The sequence below is a fragment of the Chroicocephalus ridibundus genome, chromosome 1 (genome assembly GCF_963924245.1).
Source record: "Chroicocephalus ridibundus chromosome 1, bChrRid1.1, whole genome shotgun sequence".
Lineage (NCBI taxonomy): Eukaryota > Metazoa > Chordata > Aves > Charadriiformes > Laridae > Chroicocephalus > Chroicocephalus ridibundus.
The window spans coordinates 4,697,923-4,718,387 of NC_086284.1; positions in this window are offsets into that span (position 1 = coordinate 4,697,923).

Here is a 20,465-nt window from a genome sequence, read left to right on the forward strand (position 1 = left end):
TTAGTATTCTTTTTGCTACGCTTTACATGAGCTACTCAGTTGATTTTGGCTCCTTGTATCACAGCAAGCACAAAATACGTCTGCAGTTATTTGTGTCTACAAAATTATATGTATAAAATTGATGTCTAGTTAAAAGATGAGTTGAAAATCTTGCCTCTAAATCAAATTTAAAATCAGTGATGCACCACATAAGAAATATTGCTCTTAGAGTGCTTCTGTAGTTACTATTATATGTCTCATGAGGCTTTTAAAAGATTAATTTTCTTTCATTCTTTGGTTCAGTTTTTTGGAAATCATGCATTATTGTTTTGGGAACAATACAGATTTCATTCCAGCCAGTATAATTCAGTAATTTCAGTAACCTTCATGTGAGAATGTTACACTTAAAATCTTATTTATGGGAAAAGAAGTAAGCACATCTTTTTTATATATGCATAAACCCAAGAATTTATTGTTTGTATAAGTGAACTCTCAACAGCCAAACCCAGGAACTGTTATTTTTTGAGACCTAAATGTTACAGAAAAAGAAGAATTCTGCAGTTATAACTGTTATACACACACTTATTCTCTACCCCTTGTCCCAGGGTTTGCAGTTTCATTCTGGTGGTGGGTGGTTGTGGAGGTGTCACAGCAAATAGTCAGCATCTGGAGTCCTTCACCAAGAGGAATAAAATGTTCATGTTGATGGTTTTCTCTTCCTCGTCCTAGGGAACACCTGGGGTCCATCTTCAGATGTTTGCTAACATGCTTTTACACCTAGCTCTTCATCTGTCTGCTGCTCCACATTACATCCAAATTTACTGTGTATGATACCTATAACAGATACAACCTCATTCTCTTTGTTACCCCTAAACCCAGTTTTGTCCAGCTCCGGGTCTATATTTTTTTAATTGGTCATGGGTGAGCTGCCTCTAACGCCAGCCTGTGCCCCACCTCTTATCATCCCCTGCCTATAAACCTCTGTGCCATCTCCTGTGTCTCCCCTTCTCAAGACCTCTGCTGTCCTACCAGGCTTGTATTTCTCTACAGTACATCATTATGTTAGAGTTGTAAATATCTCATTCTGCATGGAATAACTGGTTGTTATTTCTGTTTGTATAAAACTACAGTCATCCCATACAAAGATTAAAAAAAGTATTACAAATTACATAGAGACAGACACCAGGTCTACAGTAGAGAAATTGCTGTCACCATGTAAAGTGAGGGTCAAGCAGGTTGGCAAAAGTTCAGTCGGAGCAAGCCTGACAAGTCTCAGTCCTGAGGCCTTGCAAGTTCAGCACAAAGCTTATAGCCTGTTATGAAAAGCAGAAGTGCTGTACTACGGGGCTGCAGTGCTCCGAGAACTATCAACATCTGTTTTCTATAGCTATTTTGTATAGAAACATCTCCACTCTTTAAGAGCTAATAATCATCTAAACCATCCAGAGCATAATCTTCCATTCATATAAGGAAGAAAAAACCCTAACGAATAGATAATGGAATACAGCTTTTGATATCATCCTGTATTCTTTTTTAAATCTATTTTGTAGCTCTGCCTGAGTCAGGCTCTTTCTATTCGCAACTGTGAAGTCTGTAAGACCAGCAGATGTGAGGATGCCACAGCTCCCTGTTTCCAGCTCTATCCAGGAGTCACACTGAGCGCGTGTTCCCTATAGGTACACACACAAACACATGTATGCAACACACGTATGCACACATACATGTGACGGGGCACAGGGGCAAATACTCAGCACTCACACAAACACAAAAAACATCACCGATCTTATCCTGTTCCTTCATCTGGCTCATCAGGATGGAGGTCTGTTGGTGGGAAATCTATCCATGTACAATCCATGTACGTACTTACGTGCGATGTGGATCCCCCCCAGCAGATGGGCTCAGACGCTCTGTCAGCCCAGTACCTGCCTTTACGTCCCGTTCTCTTCGGCTGCTGGCATCTGAATAGATGAGCTTCAGAGGCTGCCGCCCCAGTCCAGCTACTGGCAGAGCGCCCTTCACTCATGCCCACACGCACACGTGTGTGCGCGCATGCTGTGGATCTCTCCAGTAAATTACCTTAGATAAGGTTACAAAGTAATTTTCCCTGTTTCCTCTTTTCTTCAGTTGCCTCGTGCATGGCGACATGAGCGTGCAAACAGGTCTCCCATTTGGCGCTTAGAAACCAGAGTCACAGGCTGAGACCCCTCCTGCAGCCAACTCACAGCCCCTTGGGTCCCTCCTGTATCCAGCCCAGGCGTATGACCACCCCAACACGTGGCTCCTAAGTGCCTAGTTCTACTTTTTGGTTAATCTCGCTTAATGTTTGCTAGTGATCACCCACTGAAATATCCACCCACGTGATGTGCACATGCTCCATCACTCTGGTTGGTGCCACAGACACATAGGCCCTTATGATCCCTGGTCGCATCCCATTCGCTTGCATTCAGATGCATGCAAGCATGCAGAATAGAAAGGCCTTCACCCATTAAAATAGCTAAAAATGGAGTTCAGTCAGAAAACAGGATGACTGCACCTACCAACTGCAGGTCATGGACAGACAAACACATCGACTACCAGCCTCTTCATGCGCAACCAGCCCTTATCCCTTATCCTTATCCCTCATCCTTATCCCTCTTCTCCCTCTATTTCCCCAAATTTGTTTGCCTTGTTTCCTCTCTTCCCGCACCTTTGATTGCTCTCCTAAACATCCCATGATAATTCTTGTACAAGCCAAATACTCTTTTTCCAGACACCCCCCTCCAAGTGTCCCACCCCTATAGGGAGTGAACTCCCCCCTTCCCAGTCTGTAAAGTGTGCTCCCATTGACTCATGGTACTGAGTGAGAATGTGACATTATTGTATACAGAATTATTTAACCTCTCTAAAATTCTTCATAGGAACAAAATATATTATTATCAATCTTTTGCCTTCGGGTAAAGCTCCAGTTGTATCAACAGTTCTTTATTTTTATCTACTTGTATTTGCCTTGGGCTTTCTTATCTTATTTCTTATTTGTCTTGTAGTATAGTAATAGATGTTTGTGTGAGTCTTCTTGTCAGTAGTATTTCAGTCTCAGACCCCAGCAGAGGTGAACTGAGATGTTAGTTAATAGGATGCAGACACCTCAGCTGTTGAGCAGTTGGATTATGGTCAAGCCATCAGAGTGAGTGAACATCAGAAGACGAAGACCCAGATAATAACAAAAATGAATAAACCAAAAAGTCAGGTTTGTTATCAGATGTAGGTGCTGATGGATAATATAAACAGCACTTATTAAGGTCAAGGTCATATTACTCAGTATGTCAGTCAGCATCATTCTTCTGATCTTATTTTCAATCTCCAGCTAATAAGTAAAATGTTAGAGGGACCTATTTTCATTAGCATTAATTACATTGCGGTCAAGTCATTAAAGAGTTGAAATACTTGTAATATGTTATAAAATTATCATTAAAAGCTTCCATTTCTACACCTAAAGGACTGTATATTGTAATCTCTCAAGAGACTCAGAAGAAAACCAAAATTGGTTTAAAATTTCTTATTTGGGTTTATTTACATTTGGGGTATTAAATATGTGTAAGCCCCTGTGTATTAAAATAGTTGCCCTCTTAATTGGTTCTGATTATGAGGTGAAGTGTGCGTTTTATCAAAATTTATTTCTACCACACATGGTCTGGGAATTCCTCAACATTTAGTATAGAAAGTTAATTACACTAAAAATGCTCGGCCATGAAACTGAGGTTATAGAAAACATTATACTTGTCAAAGGAATTAATCTCATGCTGACCAAACCTTCCCCCATGATTTTTCATTGTTGTTCACTTTAGATCTTTGTCACCCATCTAGATCCCAGTGGACTGCAAGCTCTGACCTTTGATTTACAGGGTTAGAAGTAGCATAAAAGTTTTGACCCATTCAATCCCATCTTTGTGTTGTTTTTTTTTTTTAATGTGCTTATTTTGATTGTCATATTAATCACCTGTCAAAGAGCATTTCTTAGCTTTGAAAGGAACTGTGTCCATTTTCTTCAGTTCAATAACCTGAAACTGCCAAAAGTGAACTGCTCATCTCACTGTGAATAAACTGAATTGTATTTGTCATTTCTGAGCTTGCTGATGGTTTCTCTTCCTAGCAAAGTGCAATCTTTTATGATAGAAGACATATTGTGTATTTAACTGTATATTGGGCTTTGTTGTTTTCTTTTCATGAGTGGGTTGATTATTGATGTACATCTCGTGAATAAGGAAGAAAGTACATGGCCATTGATGACTCCAAAAAGAAAGAACAATATCTTATGCAGCACCTTTCACATGAATGCTGTTTATTACTTCTACCAAATCTATTCCTATAGCCTTAATTATTGATCAGAGCTCTATTTTGCTAGATGCCTAGAGGTACAGGAAAAAAGTGCCTTTTCGTGGAGATTTTCAGACTTTCTTCAGCTCAACTGTTCTCAGTTTAGCCTACCACAACATTCAATTAAGTAGGACAGTGGCCCAGTAGAAGAGTTTTTTCTTGAAACTTAGAATTGCTAGAAGTTTAGGAAAGATATATGAATTGATCTGTTGACACACACAATTGTTTTTTCCCTAGTCAGAGCTGGATGCCTTCAACTTCTGACCAATGAATAATGTCAGATGCACATCAGGACGTGAAGGGCATGTTCTGACTCTAAAACAGAGACTTCGCCAAGTTTTTTTGCTGACAAGCTGATGTCATAAGTATCATTGATTTGACATAGTTATCTACCATCTGCTTGGTTCTCAATGACCAATTAATGGCAGTTTCATTTGTATTTGTCTCAGTAATAGAGTTCAAAAGGAAAAAAAACACAACCAAACAACAACAACAAAAAAACCAAACAAGAGATATTTAGGAGAGAGAAATGTTTACTGGTGGGTTAGCTTCTTTTCCTGTACAGACATGACTAATGTAGCAGCTAAATGACCAGGAAAAGACTAGCATAAAACCAACCTGTGTTGTGCCATAGGTACTCAGAAGAGGCATTCAAACAGGAATGAAGGCAGCAGGACTGCTGGTGAATGAGGTGAATAAGGTGTCTCAACTTTTAGAAACTATTATTTCTACCTAGTTCTATGGAAAATTACTTGGTTATCCTCCTCTGCATTCATCAACATCCATCTGCCTTTTTTTCCTTCCCCTCTGCCATATTCCCCTCTGCCAACCTTCCTGGGCTATTAAGGAAAGCCAAATATATTTGAGGCTAGATACTGGCTATATTAGAATAATCTTACTTTTTATGCTAAACAAACCTTAGGACTATGGCATAGATTGAAGCATTGTAATACATGCTGGTTTTGAGGTTAACCCTGTCTTCTGCCATGTACATTTTAAAGTAAACAGGGCTGCAGGTAAGACCTTAGAAGTGATTAAAAGGACCCTGACAGAACGATGTAACATGTTCAAGTGTAGCTGGCAGGTTATGATGTAGGTGATGGAAGGGACTCATCATCCCTTATAGCAGCTGGAGAATCCAGCCGTCAGAGGATGATAGACATGAACATATTGTCAGTAATACACCCCTCATGGTCTTGAGGACCAGAGTGTTTCTAGAAATAGGAATATGGCTTTCTTGAAGTAAGAATTTGGAGCGTAGGATCATCAGTACAGGTGTGTCCAAAATGCAAAGAAATAAAATTCAAAGTGAAATTTGGATAAGGTGTTTGTTACTGCATGTCAGTATCTCAAGACAAAAGTAACGACATGTGAAGGTCCAAATCATCCATCATCCTTTGCTTCATTTGCAGGTGAGTATATGAACTACTGTTTCTTCGACTCATTTGTGCTTTGCCTAAAAAAGAATAGCATTTTGGAAAACAATATTACTTAAAAATCCCTAAGGGCATAGTCACCAACTGAAATATGTACATGAAAAGATGTGACTTAAGAATTAGTATTATGAATAAGACAGCCATGTACATCAATATTCTCTCCAGCACTCAGACAAAGCAAACAAAACTAAATAATGCAGTGAACTTCTTTCACCAGCTACTACAGCTACATACAGATTGTTAGCTCAAAGGGAATAAAACGGGGTGGAGGGAAAGAGGGTTGAAATGTTAAATACATAGTTTAGCATATTGATAGGGATAAGAAAGATGTGACAGGCCTAGTATGCAAGGTCAGAAATGATGCAAAAAAGTAGACCCCGGGGGAGTGTGCTGAGCCTGACTCTGGCCAGTCACCTGTTAAGAAACGCTGCTGGTTTTTTTTGTTTTTAAAGTGCCTGAGATAATAAATGGTATCACATCCTGAAGATGAATTCTGATGCACTGATGCTGGCAACAAAGATAATTTCAAATTCTGAAGCCACAGTTATATTTTTGATCAGATTAATGATAGCTATGACATGATAATAAAAATAACCTAGGAATTTGACCAATAAAGTTTTTATTTGTTTCTATTACATGTTTAGTTTAGTTAGTGTTTATGGCATATGGCTGTTTTGACACGGCTGAGATATTTGGAGGCTGAGCTCAAGAGAAGGAACAACTGCTGATTTGATCAGAAGAGCATATTGTTAGCAAATTAAGATATGGAACCATGAAGTAATAATAGGAAAGCAAAAGGATTGTAGTTTTAGTCAGAAATGATAAATGTACAAGGTTGTCTAGGAAAAGGGAAAAAAATACAATGCTTTTTTTGGCAGAGATTGAATCACAAATCAGATTATCTACTAAAAACACTTCACAAACATAATAGTTTCAAAAATTCTTTCTTCTGTTCCTGCAAGCTGAGTTTGTCTTTGCATCAAAAAAAATCCCTTAGCCTCCTGGTTCCAAGATGTAGATTATCTATATGGTCAAGGCTCTATGGTATGGTATGATATATCTATATGGTATGTGACTCTTTACAAAAAGGCTATTGAATAACCAGATTATATTGTGATGTTTAAACAATGGGAAAAATATAGGAAGAATGACATTTTGGGCTAACATTAGCTATTTTCAGAAAACCTATGCATAGACATCTATGCCTCTCTTTGTATTTACATACGTAAACTTCTGAGCTCAGGGAATCATGAAAGAAATCAGCTATTTTAATAAGGAAAAGAAGAAAGCAGTTATTTAAAATGAAGAGGTTATCATATCATAAATTCTGTTTCAGAAAATCTTTTGAAATAGTTCCTTCTTCTGTGCCTTTGTATGTTAAACATGTTCCTTTGGCTTTCGTCTTGATACACTTTGGTGTAAGTGTATTCAGAAGCAAATTCACAGTGCAGGTTTGGTATTGTCATTTTTGTTTTCAAATCTTGAACCGGTGGTTTGTGAGATTATTTGCTGCCTTTCCTATGGTTGATATATTTTTTTTTTCAATATTTTCTCCTTTAATATTTATTACCATGATTTCAAAACCTTTTATTCCAAGTGCCTAGAAAACTTTGGAGTCTATAAAACTAAAGTGAACTCATAGTAATATAAAATTACTTTTGGGTGTTATTTGCAACTTTTTGAAAGTTTACTATTCTTCTGAAAACCGTGAAAACTTTAAAAACTTTAAACTAGTTTTATCTATGAAATCAAGTGTTACATTTAGAGAGGGATTAATCAGAGGGAGGGGAGAAACAGACCCTTCAGGAATAGTCTTTTTATGTTGCCATAAGAAACAGTTCTCATATCTGTTAACTCTGGGTTTACTAATATTGGGGAAGAAATTCCCTCCAAAATACTTTTCATTTAGGCATATTTATGCAATAAGTTCTATGTTTGGGGGAGTTTTTAATGTCAGTATAATATCAGAGTTTTTACATAATATCTTTTTCTCCATGTTTGTAAAGGACATTTTTCATTCAAAGAAGGATTCCTGCCCGAATCTCTGATCTTGCCTAAAACACTGGAGTTTTTGTATCACGTGAAGGAAGGATAAATATGAACCAGTAATTATTATCCTCCTGAGATGTGAACTGGGATAGATGACATGCAGAGTTCAGTGATATTTCTTTTCTTTAAACTGTTTCATAATAAATGAGATGAATCACTGCGTAGGCACCTGCACTCTTTGTTCTGTGCAACCCACCCTGGGTTATCACATCAAGTTGATGCCAGTGGTTCAAAGCAAGAGAATTGACTGACTGGAGATTTTGGTCCTTTTAAACAAGTTGGTTGTTTGGTTATTTTAAGAGCTGTTTATGTCTCCTGATCATGACAGAACACATTTTAATAATTTAAAGATGTGCTTTCTCACCTGGCTGATGCTGGATATCAGCAGAACATAAAACTCAAGGTCTATAATTTAATATTTCTTCTGTAAATGAGTAATTTCCTCACTAATTTCTCTTGTGTATATATAATTTTAGACTTGCCCGTAAAGTTAAAAGTTACTTCCACATAGAATACACTTTTGACATAGCTTTTCACAAGACTATAACTGTCATCTGGAGATGATAAAAACTAGATAGTCTTGGTAAAACCAACTCCATGGGATGGAGTGTTAGGATTTGTTCTCCTCCCCTGTTTCACAAAGGACCAGGTGCCGGTTTTGGATGCCTCTGCCTATTCAATCGTAGTGTATGGAACTTTTAAGGAACAGTAGTGGAAAACACCTTGTGTGACTAGAAATAGAAGGAGATATCAGAAGGTTAATGCATCAATCAAATTGAAGATCATAATGGGAATGAATCTGTAGGTCTGCCATACATACTCCATGTGTTCTGTTTTGTTGCTCTTTATAGTTTAGCTTGGGACCTCATACTGCTGTGAGCAGTCGAGATGTACATTAGCAACGTGTAGAAGCTACAGCAGCACTGTGGTCTTCTACCCTCAGACATCAAAACAAACTCTCTTTTCTGAGAACCACAGACCTCAGCAGCACTGGATGGCAGCTCTTCCTGAGGTTCCTTTAGCAAAAGGAACTGAAAGGGGACTAAACAAATTTAAACCCACAGAATCATATAGGAATAACTGCAGACTCTTTCCACTTCCAAGAATGCCCATCAGATTTAAAAACAAGTTCCTGTGGATTTCTTGAACCCTTCTTTGATTCAGTAACATGTACTCTTTAAGTAAATCTACAAAAAGTATCTGTTAAAGAGAAATAGTCTACGGAGATTTTCCCTGTCTCTTTTTTTTCTCCCAGTCTTCCAAAAACTGTGACAAAATCTGCCTTGCAGAGTTGACAGTGAGGTGTTCTCCAGTCTGAACTGGTGTTCTTTTTTTTTTTTTATTTTTAAACTTTTTTCATTACTGGTGTAAAAAAGATAAACTCAATAGTGCAATTGCCGTAACAGACATATGGGGTTACCAGTAGCTACCCAGACCTATGTAATTTACAAAACAATTCAAAATAAATTGTACCATGAACAATGTTTTTTATTTCTCTCTTTGGTTATTTTATGACTAAAGATACCTGTTTTATTAGGAAAAGAAAAAAAAAATTGACAAATTAAAATAGTGACGGGGTTATTTGTAGTTTACATTGCCATCCATTTTTATCCTCTTTCAGTGTAATTTTTTCTTTGAACCGTTGGAGATCAAAAGGGGTTGGCCTGTTTATTGAGCTTGCTTCCATGACACCACAGGAAGAAATGTCCACCCAATCATTCCTGTTTCAAGCTCATAGTTTAGCGAAGAGCACTTCGATATGTTGAAGTAGGTGTCCAGTCTTGATCTCAAATGCTGAAAAACACATGATGTGCTTTTGTTAATTGTTTTAGTGGTAAATTCTCTTGCTTATTTCTAGTCTCAAATTAGTTTACGTAGTTCCAGTTTTCACCTTCTGGCTCTTGTTATGTCTTCTCCTTCTTAGATGAAAAAAACCATTTACTCTAAAAAGTATTTTCCTCAAGTAGACTTTTACTAGTCATGATCAAGCCACCATTTCTCTTTATCACTGGCAGGTATTTAAATGACCCCATAAATATAAAACTTTGATATGCCAGATGAAAAGAAGTGTCCAAATAGAAGCCTTATTGACACAGTAGATAACATGTCAGTTCTACAGGCTGGTCTTCAAAAAAGACAACGGAAGTTCTGTAAAATACTGAAGGATTACCCAATCCCGTCTTTGGGAGTTAAAAGCTGTATAAATCCAAACTATAAATAAAATGCATTTTCTAAAGGTTATTATAAGGGGTCACTGGCAGAAACTCTGAGAGAAGGTGAACGTGTCTGTTAGTTGGGGTCTCCGCACAGAAATGGAGAGATTCTGAGAGGACCCCAGTCAACACACAGATGAATTGTTGGCAATATCCCCTTTAATAACTATGGTTCAGTAATGAAGTGTAATAAATGAAAAGTAGTCATGACTCAAGGAAATGGTAAGAGGAAAACAATGGATGGGTTGTCTTTTTAATGGCAATATTTTTTGGAAAATCAAGGAGCTAGCCACTCTCATCAAAGCATCTCAAAAGCAATGAGTTGATTAAGATACAAACCACATGTTTTATGTGTTTTTTGTTAGAGCTGGTTTGGAAAAAAAACAGAAACAAAATCTCATCACACTGTAATAACACCTCATCAGAAACTATTAACCTCTCTACCCTTCAGCCTGTGAAATGTTCTCTGGACGTTCAGAACATATGACAGAAGGTCTTGACACCCTGACCCTCTTGCATTAAAACATAAACAGAGAACTTCACATACAAATCTTGACTTGTTTTGGATCTTACTAGGGGACTTTTTGTGCCAATTTTTCAGAAAATTCTGCATAGCTGCTTTGTCTATTAAAAGTGTTTAGAAGTTTTTGTTTTGTTTTCATTTTGTTATCTATGGGAAATATTTGCTTTTAAAATATCTGGTGGAGAAAAACATAGTTCCCACATGACTCCCAGATATTCTTCTCCTGATGAGTGCATACAGATGAAAGAGAGTAGGTTAGAAAAAACTGCATATACTCGTTGAATAATAAAACAGTGAAGTTTGAACTTTGTGTGTGAGCTAGTGCCATGCTGGTTTTGCACAAGATAAAAAGATCTAGTGTATTAACAGTTATTCAAAAATGTGTTTCAGATTCTTCCGATAATGAAGCATTTACCTTGCTATTTTTATCAGTGCACAGTAAACATGATTCGTAACTGTTATACAAGGGGTCAATATTGCCCTCGCTACTGTATACCAAGCTATAGCTGACTTTGAACAGGAATGCTGACACATTGCATGAGGGAGACGTGGACCCTAAAGGAGCACTTGGATTTGAGCTTGAAGTTCAGAAAAACACCACTGTTTAAGATAACATTTTAGTATGCTGTAAACTGAAGTCCCAGGGACATTAGAGAAGTCCTTCAGTTCTTTAAAGCTTAAATGCTCTTCTGGTTAAGGCCCTTAAAACAAGACATCAGCTGTGGCTTTGCATTTAAAGTTCAGCCAAATAATTTTATTATCTCAGTAAATAAAATGCAGATACTCATCAAATGTAGCTCATTATCTGGAATTAAAGTACCTTTAAATTTTATGTAGACTTGCGTTGGGTCTTTTTTTAATGGTGATCGGTGACATCATTTGTATATAAAGATGTTTTCCGAATGTCACAAAATATGGACTTCAATACACCTAAGTTGAGGCCAGATCTGAAAAAAAGGATATTAATGCCTCATATTATTCTGCCTCAAGTTTAGGAAGAATTCTGAAAATATTTTTCACCTGGCCTCTTTTAAACATCTATTTTAGGATGTGACAAATTATCCATTACCTCTTTGGACTGTATGGGAGCCTAAGATGATTATTTTCCTTATAGATGCCTACATGTGAGCGAATAGACCCTAGACCTGCAGTGAGCAGACACCTCTCTCTGTACCTTTGTGCTTATCTGTCTTTCTGTGGGTATCCACTGGCTTAATCCACCCCCTCCTCCTTCTTCCCTCAGTTTTTATTGCTGAACAAAATATCATGTGATATGGGGTATCATTTTGGTCACAAATCCAAAACACAACACCGTATGGGCTTCTATGAAGAATATTAACTCTATCTCAGGCAGACCCAATACACATATAAGTAGGGCCCCAGGATGTGCCCAGGGGACAGTGAAGCTGAAGGTTTATCATACACTCTTCTGGTTAACATTTGGCTTTTCTGAATCTGCCATCTGTGATGCTGAGCTCACTCAACATCAGGATGTAGGCAGCCAGGAAACGTTAGTAAAGGCAATTTATAACCATATCGGAAATTCCTCTATGGATCTACTTTTAGGATATAGTTTCAAAAGGCGCTTGCTTGGAGCACAAAGGCAGCTTAGGATATTTCTAGTCCTGTCTTCCTACGCTGCTGTTTGACTTGGTCTCTCTGGTGTTAGTACAGCTGTTTGTGGGTTTGCGGTTAACTGCCTCATGGAGATGAACAAATTAGAAGCAGCAAACAGTGAGGGCTGAGCTGGGGTTGTGAACTTCTTGTGATAGCTTTGCTGCCAATGCTATCGTCTTCTAAAACTGCAGCCTATGTTTCTTCTTCACATAGGCTCAATAAAATCGATCGTGAGTTTTAAGTGAACTTCTATTACTATAATTAGTATTTGAATATAATTTATAATTATCCATATGGTTTTCCTTGTGGTTAATTATTCCCCCACATGGTACATTTAATTAACTTAGATATCCCTTAAGTGATTATCCTGTTTTTTAAAAGCAACCATCACCCACTTTTATCCCAAATTCTTCAATATCATGTCACTGTTCTTCTGTTGCCACTGCGTGCTCCCTTCTTTGCAGCAGATATAGGCTCCACAAATGTTAGCTAGTGGCAGCTAGACTGTATGAGGAGGTACTTTTCAATGAAATATCCTAGCGAAGGTGTGGCCAATATTTCTCCGCAGTGCAGCGTATTTTTGAAGTACTGCATTAATTAGGTGGAAACATCAACCCAGAGGCAGCACTGGAGTGCTTCAGTGGAAAAGCAACCAATGTTGGTGAGAAGTCAAAGTACCAGTGAAGGAAACTCCTTAGGGCTACAGAAGCTGGTATCTCCGTCTTCATTCCATCTTATGAACAAACTTCAGTGCTGCTTATCTCACAGGCAGAGAACTGATGTGTTAATGAATGTGATGAAAACTGGGGCTGATAAGTAAAAAGAAACCAAAAAAAAAAGCCTAAACAGGATCACAACCGTGGAAAAAGATGGGAAAAAAAGAAGTGTACAGGTATAATTTCAAGGTATATATATAAGGTATATATATACAAGGTGTGTATATTAGAATTTCATCCCACTTAAAATTTTCCCAGTGTTAAATTCATGAATGACATTGCCTTTTTTTCATTTAAGTAGGTTTTTTTTTTTTTCCTAATTTGGTCTTTGAAGAGTTCCAGAATAAAACTGAATTAAAAAACCCTTAAAATTGTCTCATTTTGGATGACCTATAGGAGGTGCTGGTAGAGGGGCTGCGGGAGTGCACTGATTTCACAGATTATTCTTGAAACGTTAAATGCTGACACCAGCAGAGAGCAAACCACTGAACTTGTATGTACCTTGGTCAAGACACAGAAAGACAATGAAAGAAAAGAGCTTCTTCTTGTTAATTTTTGAATAATGTGACTTTTATGGACTGTTACCTTTTGTAGTATTTGTTTCTGAAACCTAAGTTGCACTAGATGTTTCCCCGGGTAATAAGGCCTTTTAATCAAAGTCCTTGCTCGCAAGAGCAGTTTATTGATACCCAGAGGTCATTACTGAACCCGTCGTAAGCTGCTTGTTTCATAGAGTTAGACACAATTTGAAAAGTGTCTTTCACAAAATCATACTCTACTGTATACCTCAGAGTGTTGAAGGAGCTTATAAATGCTGTTCTCAGAGGATCAAGTAAAGCTTAGTTTTAGTTTGATGATGAAAGCAGCTGGATGTTCAGCGTATGTGATGTGAGCTCGAGCTGTTCTGCTTCTCATCACCAGCTAGTGTGAGTATTTTGATAATTTTTCATGACTTCTTCAAAAAATGCCTGGATTATAAAAGTGCGGTGAGATCAGGAGCCCAAGTGATCTCCATGGCACTAACATGAAGATGGAACATTCACACTCACATGGTGAACAATACCAGCATCGTACCAAGATCTGAATCTGCAATGGTGCCTTGTGTTATTTCCAAATATCATTAGTATCAGCAGATATAAAAATCAGAGAACACAAGCAATGATAATCAATGTTTGCAGAGCAATTTGATTCCCTCAGAACACGAAATTTTTTATTTCTTTTTTTACAAAAGTTTTTACAGAAAACAAAGATCAGAGTATTGCTACTGTTTTGATAATATGACTATTATCAAGTGGTATTCGTGGTAACATGGTATCTAACAGTCCATGTGGTATGAGGTTAATAAAAAAAACATCAATGATATGAATGAAAAGAGGAGAAAATAGTGGGACAAAAAAAATATGAAAAATAGGAGAAAAGGGAGAGGAAGGAAACCAGAGAAAGAAGGAAAGAAAGCTAGAGAGAAAATTCCCTCAGGAAGGGACACCAAGTGAAGAAAAGAGATTCCTTCTAAAGAGATCTAGTAAGAGAGAAAATCCTGGTTAACGAACTCTCTTCCATGGTGCCTCTCTACTCGTAGGCAGACCTACACAGACACCATCAAGATCTATATACAAGTTTATGTTTAATTGTAAAATTTTTAATGAAATCACTTTTATGGAAAAATACCACCTGTTATCACAGTTTTTGCTGAATGGTTTCTGAGAGTTTTTAGATTGAAGACTGGAGTATTTTATGGCTTTGCAAAAGGAAAGCTGTCTTTGTAACTAGACTATGAACAATTCACGCTCTACAAAAGGCAGTTAAAAGTAAAGGAGGCAACCGAAATGCATAGAATCAGGGTGGTTTTGGAGTCTGCAGTTTCTAATATCACCTGTACCTGTGGGTTTTTCTTATTGGGTGCTATTAATCTCAGAAGAAACAACTCTTTTGTCTAAAGAAAAGAAAAGGTATTACAGCATCAGGAAAAAGTATTACTGCTGAACTTGCAGGGAAAAGGCCAATAGATTTCTTCTATCCTTTTATAGGTAGCTTTTGATCTTTTAAGGTATGCAACACCATGCAATTGTGCAGATGAAATTAGACATATGCAGCAACTGATTTAAAATTATAATCAAGAATGTTTTCCACATTACAAATCAAATAAAAAAGGAAGCTACATATAATACAAAGAAAATAAGCAATATACTCCCACCACACTACAGGAATTTTTTATTCCAAGACCGAGTCTTTTTATGCCATTGCTGAATATTATCTGCCCAGTTTTATCAAAAGCTGGTCCAAGGATAACACTGTAAATTGGCCCTGATGTCCTCCTCTTTCAGCTGGCACTTTGGACCTAGGAAACAGAGAAAGGTCTAACCAAAGGTGGCCACTTTGCACATATTTTGACAAGTTTGCTGTGATGTGCTGATTGCTACATTTCCATTGCCTTAAATCTTTTTCTGTTATTTCATGGTTGGCTGAGTTACAAACAAACAGGCAGGTATTTGGGGAGACACAGGTTCTCTCTCCCTCACTTTTCAGCTTGGATCTCTGTTGAGTTATATAATCTCTTTCTGACTAAGCTTACCAATCTGAAAGGAAAGTGGTAATAATGATAATTAACTTCCTTTGTAATGCATTTTCACATGTAGAGATGAAAATTGCTCTGTCAGAGATAATGTTTGGTATAATTTTTCCCTGCCTGGCTTTCTTGTTTCTCTTCTGGGATGCTCACATCAAGACGGGTTTTTAAGTTAGCTTCCAACAGATTTATTAGTCATTTATAATTCATATTCAAATCAGGAATTAGTGACTCTCTAAAGAAGGTCTTGAAGATTTCCATTAAATTAATAAAGAGAATAAGGCACAATACGGCAGTTTTCCTTCAGGAGAACAGAAATAAGAAGAACGTTCCTTTGTTTGTGTTGATGCAATGTGATCCTAAAGCAAAATGGTTCTGAGAATAAAGTTGGTTTTATGGGTGAACAGTTGGAAGAGTTTATGGGAGAACTTATGTAAAAGTTCAAATCTTCTGCAGGTAGGTGGGAATACAAAAGGGCCAGACTATAGTGTCTGTTGGGAGCTTCCTTGACTGGGCCTATGGTATATCTGACTTGGCTCTGAGTCTGCTCTGCTGTCTAAGCTTAGGAGGTCTATAAGCACTTTGCCTATATATACAAATCATGTGCTTATAGGAACTTTCTGTTCATACACTTTTCTTAACTGCTAGAAAGTTAAATAATACTCCCATTTTTCTTCTGAGAGACTGCATAATCTAGGAATGTTTGAGGATTTTTGTTTCACTTGGACTTTAAAACAATTCTTTAAATTTTGTCTCTGCTAAAAGCACTTTTTGCTTGCTTAAAACAAAACAAATCAAAACAAAACAAACCCCAAAACTTCCAGAAATTCAGAATCTCCTTTCTGCTGCTATTGAGAAACTTCTTTACATTGCATCTAAAGATTCAGCATTCATCTTTGTCTCAAGAGCACATTTTTGTGTAACTGCCCCTTCTGTCATTTTATTGTGAAAGTTAGCAGATGGTCCCTAAATCAGAATTTCCAAGTTCACCGTTGTCACCTGGCTTGGAAGGGTCTGACTGAATGAAATTTGACTGGATATAAAAGCCACAGTTCAGCCTTGGGGAATGGAGTCAGGGAAGAATGGAAAGGAATTCTCCAATTATTAAGTAGACTCAGTTTTTTTTGTCCTAATGCAGCTGAAGTCTCCATCATATCCTTCACGTAGCACTGGAAGATTTCCCTCCCTAGATTTTGGCCTAAAATCATATTACAGGAAACCTATGTCCTTAATGTTCTCTAACTCTCCCCATTGCCATGATTATTGGTATAGAAGAGAGAGAGAAACGCGCAGGTAATATAGAGATTACTAGCCAAACCATTAAATATAGCAAATTCAATGTCAGAAGAAAGAGCTAAGCTGCAAATTGGAGGTACCTGTTTCTGAAAGACAGAGAAATAAGGGCATAGGTTGGATTTTTTCCCTAGGATCCCTCTTAGGTGATGCAGTTGTGTTCTGCCTCATACACAGTGCTGGACGTCCAAAGCCTTCTAACTCAGGAATAATTTGGTGCAGCTTCCAGGAGCCTGTAAGCAATGTGTTACTTATAATTTATAACATTCCTAGTACTTTGTAGTTGTCTGCTGGGACCCGAATCACGTGCTGGGGACAGGTGTGTGACTACTGGTATTGAAAAAGCACTTCTCCCACTGCTGGTTATAATAAAAGACATTTTCCCTGAAAACCTGAAAGGAGAGATTTTGAAGCAATTGGCCTTTTCATATGTTGTGGCACCATGGGCTAGACAACATTTGAAGCACAATTTCCATGCAATTTAAGATTTCCTTTCTAGCTGTTTGAGAAATCCGTTTCCTTTGTTTGGTTGTTTGTTGTTTTTTTTCTTTTTATTTAGTTATTTAGCTATTTATTTATTTTCCCAGGAGGTCACTTTATTCTCTAGAGTCAAGGGTACCCAGCAGATTATTGCCTAGCCTTCACTTTCTGGCCTATAGCCTGTTGCCTCCTATCCAGCTTTAAATACTTCCTTACAACAACTTACTGCTCCTGAGTGATATATACTCTTTCAATTGATGTCCTGATGCATATGAAAAACTGGTTTTGGCTCTGGTCTGACAAGCTCTGCAACATGAGGGTTTTTTCAGTGAGATGCGAATGAAAATCGCTGGTATATATCATAAAATGTATGAGGTGAAGCAGCTGATAAGATAGGAGTGTGGCTTTCATAAATTCCAGAGCTCATCCAGTTATGTATGGATTTCAGAATTGATTTAAATGTATTAGTCAATGGTGTTTAAAAAAATAAATGCAAAATTGCCCTAGAAACAAGATCTTTCTTAATTGTCTTAATTAGAATTAATTATCTATTAAACACAGTGCATGTCAACTTAGGCAGATTACAATCAGGGTGCTGGGAGTTTATTACCTTGGTATGACAGTAAGACACAATAGTAGCTGCAATTTAGGAGCTAATATTTATGGGTCTAATTCAATCAAGAAATACATTCAGCTTCTGTGGTATGCAAGAAGCAGCAATTCTTACAGTGTGTGATGTACTGCAACTTGTTCCTAGTTGAATTCAGTGTGCTCATGTAAATATATAAGACCAACTTTTACATAAAAAACCCACAGTTAGTGAAAGCTGTTGAATTGTGAATGGAAAAACCTGAAGTGAAAAATGGAAGATTCTCTTCTCTGAATTTCAAGTATCACTAACGTACAGGGAAAACAATACTTACTCATCCCTTTAATGAGACGTTTCAACCACCGATGAAATTGCTATCTACCCATGCCGGTTTCTAGGGTAATCACTTTGGTTCAGAGGTGTGCAAATCAACTACTGGTCTTGCAAAAAGATTTTGATGACCATCTAGAGGTTTTACACAGAGCTGCCCTGGATGTTGAAGTGAAACTGTCCAGAATGAGAGACATGGAAACCATGCAACCTTGAGTACAATACATTTCCATCCAGTTTGATGCATTTTTGGATCAGGATCATAAAATAATCTCCAACACAGCCTATTACGTTGCATTTCAGAGCTATTCTTTGTTGACTGGAGTTGCTCAAAGAGTGAAATTGGACGATGTTGTGCACCGCAATACAAATTTACACTTTTTTTTTTTAAACAAAATGGTTACTGAAAGTGTATCATTAACATCTGAAAGCCAAGAACTGTAACATAAAAAATGCTTACAAAGGCCATATTGACATTTAACCTCACAGTTTCATTAAGTCTTCACTCTGTACATAGAAAATGTTAATTACATCGTGCTTTAAGTCTTCATAAAAGGTCAATTCACTAGTACTATACTATGTAGCAGCAGAGGTTGGAAAGGTGGTGCTGTGAGTAGGAACAGGTTTTTAATAGTTGATTGGGGCAAATCATAAGAGCTTCACAGTGCATGCTTGGTAATGAGATTCAGTTATTTCCAATGAGAATTTTAAGCCACCTGAGAGACTCATCTTTTGCTTACTGTAAGCAAAACTAATCTTTGCTCATATAAAAATGACACTTACCTTTTTATTTTGTTGGCTTAGAGAAAGGTCAGATCTAATAAAGATCACTCTTCTTGACAAATAGTACTTAATGTTTCTTTACCTCCAGCTTATATTATATTGTAAAATCAGATTATTGTTGCAATACCCTAATGGTACCTGACTGATAAAAAATTGGTCCAGTACAACAGCAGCATGTATATGGAAGATTCTCAACTTGGATCCCCAGAAGAGCTTTGATGTAGGATTATTTCAGGTTGGAGATACAAATATACGTATAAGCCTGAAACGAGTGAAAGTCCAAAATAATTACATTTACATTAGCAAGTAGTGCAGTCCAGAATAAAGCCCAAAATCAACACAGAAAGTGTTTCCAGGAGGCGGTAAATTCAAATTATGGCTAAACTGGTCCTGCCTGTGATCTTAAAGCCAGTTGGCAGCTGAAGCACATGTGCTCACATGTGCTTCTGGGCACAGCTTCCAAGTGAGTTTCATCCTAAAAGAATTCAGTATGTCTACTCTGAGACGACTCTCTGGTGATAAAAAAAGCATGATAAACAGAAATGTCTAGAAATCCACTTCAAAATTCCTCATCCAAACTAAAGTATGGTTATAGATTAATTTAGTCTGATATCAATGTAAAAAAAGGTGATTTGTAGGTATGAATATATTAACAGGAATGTCAGGAGATCAAAAGTAATTATTCAGATTTTATTTAATGGGATTTCTTTGCAAATAAGCTGAACTATATTTAAGAATAAAATTATAGGAATGTCAGAGAGGTCTGAAGAATTTTTTCTGCTTCACTTGTCACTTGAATACTGTGTCAAATGTTGGGAAACATACCTTAACGCAGACGTAAACAAGAAATAGAGAAGGCAGAGGAAACCACCAATGACTGGCAGATCAGAAAACACGACATAAAGGGAACCACTGAAGTGAATTTTTTTTCTTTTTTTTTCTGAAGAGTAAAGTGAGAATAATTTAAGTCCACTATTAAACAATTTTTTTTTCTGATGACGAGAGAAATTAGTTGTTCTCCATGTTCCAAAGGAGAAAAAGAGGAAAAAAACTATTGTTTTTTTACAGTAAATTTAATGATAAAGGAATGTATTGAACTAACGGATAACCAGTATGACAGCACTGAGGAACTTTCTTTATTAGAGGTTTTTAAGAATAGGTATGACATATAATTGTCAAGAGTTTTTTATGTATTTGTTCCTACTTGGTACAAGGGACTGGGTTGGCTGTCCTGCAGATTACCTAGCCCTATGATGCTAAACAGCTACAGATAATTTAGCTGAGAATCAATGGACTCTTAAGCAATCCTTCAGGAGGTGTAAATAGTTGTGAGGAATACTGAGATTTGGATCAATAATACAGGCCATGGGCCCCACGGGACATGAAATCAATGACAACATCAGAGTCCACAAACCTGAAAATCGGGCTCCACATGTCTAAAGCTGCAACCCAAAGCACAAGTACTTGCTTATTTTGCAGGTTTGGTGTAAGTGAACTTCCCAAGCAGAAGCACACAGAAATTTAAGACTGAAAAGAGA